This window comes from Miscanthus floridulus, chromosome 8 (assembly GCF_019320115.1).
Source record: "Miscanthus floridulus cultivar M001 chromosome 8, ASM1932011v1, whole genome shotgun sequence".
Lineage (NCBI taxonomy): Eukaryota > Viridiplantae > Streptophyta > Magnoliopsida > Poales > Poaceae > Miscanthus > Miscanthus floridulus.
In genome coordinates, this window is record NC_089587.1 from 95,173,775 (window position 1) to 95,178,460 (window position 4,686).

The window sequence follows — 4,686 nt, forward strand, 5'->3', positions numbered from 1 at the left end:
TTTCCTGTTTGCTTCACTATTTTGGTCCTTGCTTGAACATGAGGTATACAAGAAATATTGTAGCGTTTCAGATCTGGTTAGGCCAACGATGATGAAAAGAATTAGAAGGTGGCACTGGTTGGTTTTCTGCCGACGCGTGTCACTTGTAGATCTGTCTAGGCAAACAAACAAGCCCTTTGCTTCTGCCTTAAACTATTTTTTTGTCCAGTGCTTGCTTGATTTTACATTTCTGTTTGGTATGCTCCAGTGCCACCAGTGAGTCCTTATGGTATTTTGAACTTGTAACACCACATTTCTGTGCCAATGATGTCTACATGGTTGTTGGATGTATTAGGATGCAGCTCATATGTTTGCTTTCTGTGTCTTCTCCTTGTTGACAACCAAGTTATCCATTTGGTTCCAAACAAGATGAAGGCATCGAAAACAAATCAATGCTTTGTGTCCATCATTCACATGACTGAGGCCACTAATGTCTAAGCTGCACATGTTGCTACTGATGTCAATGATGATCACTACCACTTGTTCACTAACATTCTACTTGTGAAAACTGAGGCAGCCTATTCGGGTTGTGCAGATTTGAGATGAGTCTTCCCTACTATGTTGTGTTCGATGGCTGTGAGCCAGGAGTTACTACAATCGGCCTGACTGCCATAGACAAGTTCATAGGTTTCATGGTGCTTGTTATAAAAAGTACAACTCCTATGAAGAAGGAATTGCTGCCTTCAAGTCAAGAACCAACTCAAATCCAGCCTTAGCTCATGATGATGACTTCTATCTTCAAAACCCATCAGTTGCTCTACCCTATTTGTCCTTCAAAACTGTTGTAATTGTAGTCCTCTTAATCTTTGTCTGTCTCCTATGGACGAAGCTCTGAGCTTGTGTACTGATTGTAAGTGTGATGGTTAAACTTGATTTAGCTAGAATTGTAATGGTTATAGCTCCATTATCTGCTACTCTAGTTTAAGTTATATATATATCTATGTGGTGCTACTCTAAATTTAGATGAGGTCGTACCATGAAAATTGTTAATGGTTGTTAAAGTTGCACTTTGGTATGAGTTGTGGACTTCACTGATGGATCTTTGTTGGATTATTTTCCTCCTTAGTGATCTCATTACTAAGCAAGCTCTCATCCTATGACATGCACACTAACGAAATGAAAGAGGTCCCCAACAAGAGGAACGCACTGGCCAGCCTCATGGACGATGTCTTTGTCAAGATCCTCCGCCGCCTCCTCGCCTGCTCCTTATTCTGCTGCAAATGTGTCTGTTGCTCCTGAAAATGCCTCATCTCGGACAACCATAAGTTGATGCCCTAGACTTTGGCCGGCTTCTTCTATGATGGAATCTATGGCCAATGAAACTTCACTAGCATTACCGGTGTTTACCTCTCCTTGTCCTTCTTTCCCTTTACCATGAATAATGTAGTTGTCTCAGATTGCTGCAACAGCCTCACCCTATGCTGGTGCCTTGGGAATGATGGATACCGCTATGTCGTTTGCAATCTAGCAACCAAGGAGTTGAAGGTGTTGCTGCCTAGAATCCATTCTGTTGGTGAGGCTCGATTGGGGTTTGATCTGACAGCCTCCTCACACTTCCATGTGTTTGAATATATGGAGGAGGATGGTCAGTGCATGGGTATCGACATCTACTCATCTAAAACTATAGCATGGATCTTTAAGGAATCTAAATGGGGGCGAGGAGGCTAAGTTGACGTTTTCAAAATCTGCAACTATGTTTCTTAACGGTTGTCTGCACTATATTAGGTTCTGCAAGGGTTATCATCGTATACTTGCTATGGATATGGAGGGTAAGGCGTGGAGGAAAATTCCTAACAGGTGCATGGTTTTTCACGCTCCATCCATCAAGCTCAGGCTCACTTGTGTCAATGTACTATTGGTGGTCGCAATAAGTCCAAGCTTTCGATCTGGATCCTTGAAGACTATGGTACTAATAATAAATGGACATTGAAGCATACTATCAGCCTGCTGTTGACAGTAGTTATCATCCATTATAAACCATCAATAAAACTTGAAATCATACATGAAAATGAACACCAACATAGACTTAGGGATTTAAACTGATAATTTCCATGAGTTTTGGTGAATCTGTGTTTTCAGCAGGGTTTATCCAGAAAATCATCAAGGTGGATCAAATCATCAAAGTAAATCGCGCTTATCGCAGTGAAATCTACCCTAGAAGGTTCTAAAAGACTCAAGAAGACACCACACCGAAGCGGAGGCCGAGGCGCCACCAGGCGGGGCTGGCCAGCCCCATCTGCAGGCTGGCTGGTCCCTAGGGCCCACCTGTCAGCTCTCGGTTCTTATGTCAGTTCTCGACCGCCTCCTAGATTGCATCTATGCCATTTATTCAAGTCGGCTTGATCCGAGGGCTCAGAATTGACGCTCCGGCCTATATATACCAGCCCCTACCCCCTCCCTCAAGAGATCTACCATAAGTCAAGAATCAGATAAAAAATTAGGGTTTCTCGAGAGAAGAGAATAGAGCTCTAATTCTTCAAAGTTCTAGTATAGGCTAGCTAGCAAGATTCAAGTAGAGTTTGGGCTATTGCTCACGATCCCGGATTCGCCGCCTGGAGGTAGGTATATCCATTGTGTCCCTTTTATTTATGACTTTATGCTACTTCAATATTATGTTGCTATTTATTTTGTTCCTAGTTTGCTCTAGTTATATGCTTGATATAGTCATGATTGATGATGAATATATGCATATGTTCGCAAAAGCTTAGCTCAATACTCGAGTGAGTTAAGTGGTCAACATTATGTAAGCATGGTGCTTAAATATTGTTTACCTATGGATGCATTCTATACTCTGGGTCATGTGGTAGATCATGGACGTGACACTCCTGTTGAGTCCTTTATAGTCCACTCCCTGTTTGTAGAGCAAGTAGAACTCGGTTGTGAAGGGAGTCAAGCTTTATTCTTGATCTTCCTTAGTAATGTTCCTTATTCATAGATACATGGTTAGTTATGCTATAGATCAGAGTGTATATACTTGGGTGTACAAAAGATTTAGTAAATAAGGAATGACTTAGGAATCTTTTGCTCTTAACTAATCTCCTGTCTAGCCATACTACATTTATGAGTATCTATTCCTATCTCTGGATTACTACCAATGCCTTATACTTATCATTTATTTATCATTTGACTTACCCCTGCTATGGCATGAGAGTTAATGATCTTGTCATAAGTATGCATATTTGTCAATATCTCTTGCCACCCCATCGCACCTCCCTATGGATAAAATAAATAATGATACCTGGTATACTCCCGCGTGAAATGCTACAATGGTGTATTATCTGTGTGCTTGTGGATACTCAGATATATATATATATATATATATTTTCAAGTGTTCTTAATAATTACCAACAATGCATTTCTGGCATCATTGCTAGGGATGATAACTTAGTAAAAGAGTGATGCTAAAAAATGCCAACAAGCATTTCTGGCACCATTGCCGGGGAGGGGCACATGGCTAAAGAGAATTGATAAAATAAATACTTATTGATGAAATCATAACACCTATGCTTTAGCAGGCTTACCCTTGTTTATCTTTGTTCATATCTTATATAGGGTATTGTAGGATTGGTTCTAATTCATCAACAAGTTCCATCAATCACAGTCAAACTAATCAAGAGAAGCTCAACACCAGTTTATGAAGTTATGGCTGAAAAGACTCTTCGTGAATTCTCTGCTCCAAGCACTGAGAACATCCGCACTGGACCAACACTCCAAACTAACAACCTTGAGTTTGAGCTCAAGCCAAGCCTCATCAACATGGCGCAAGCCACTCCATTAAGCGGAAAGGCACATGAAGATGCTAGTGCTCATCTTCAGAATTTTTTGGAGATTAGCAGCACAATCACTATCAAGGACATCGCTCAAGACATTATACTACTCCACCTGTTTCCATTCTCATTAGTGGGAAGGGCAAAGCATTCTATAGCAATAAAGAAGACATCAACACATGGGCAAAGTGTTCAAAGGCCTTTCTAGCAAAGTTTTTCCCTATAGGCAAGACCAATACCTTAAGAGAAAAGATTTCCAATTTCCAACAGTAGAAAGGAGAGACCATTCTAGAGGCATGGGAATGTTTCCAAGAATACATTTTAGATTGTCCTCATCATGGGATGGAAGATTGGTTGCTCATACAAAACTTTTATCATGGATTAACTCAGAAAGCTCATGAACAACTGGATGCTACTGCTAGAGGATCATTTATGTCACTCACCCTTAGAAAAGCTAAAACTCTCATGGAGAAGATAGCCTCTAATCAAGGCTGGTATCAATGCAATATTCAAGCATGCAATAAGAGTGAAGAAGTACCAGAAGAGGTGTGTGCACTGTCAACTAAGATGGACGTCTTGTTGAATTGGCTTGAACAGCGAGCCAATTACAAGAAAGATCGTTAGGCCATACAAGATGCTTTTCATTCCCAAAATGTATGTGGAGAATATTTGGGGGTTGATTTCTTCGAATCTCAAGAAGATGAAAACATCGTCATCAACAATTCTGCTCCACAACAACAAAGGCAAGGATGGAATCAACAACAACGGTCAACTTACCAAGGTAAGTACCCAAATAATTATCCCTCTAATCCTAAGCAACCATCCTTGAGAGACTTGATCTTAGAACAAGCTAGGATTTCTTAGAATATTTCTAAGAAGC

General features: G+C 40.6%; 1 non-coding gene across 1 annotated transcript; it reads right to left on the reverse strand.

The window, feature by feature from the left end:
- Nucleotides 1–4,043: 4,043 nt before the first annotated feature.
- Nucleotides 4,044–4,150, reverse strand: LOC136478559 (small nucleolar RNA R71). The gene has a single exon (XR_010764283.1). It is a non-coding gene; the product is annotated as a small nucleolar RNA R71 (small nucleolar RNA).
- Between the last annotated feature and the right edge of the window lie 536 nt (nucleotides 4,151–4,686).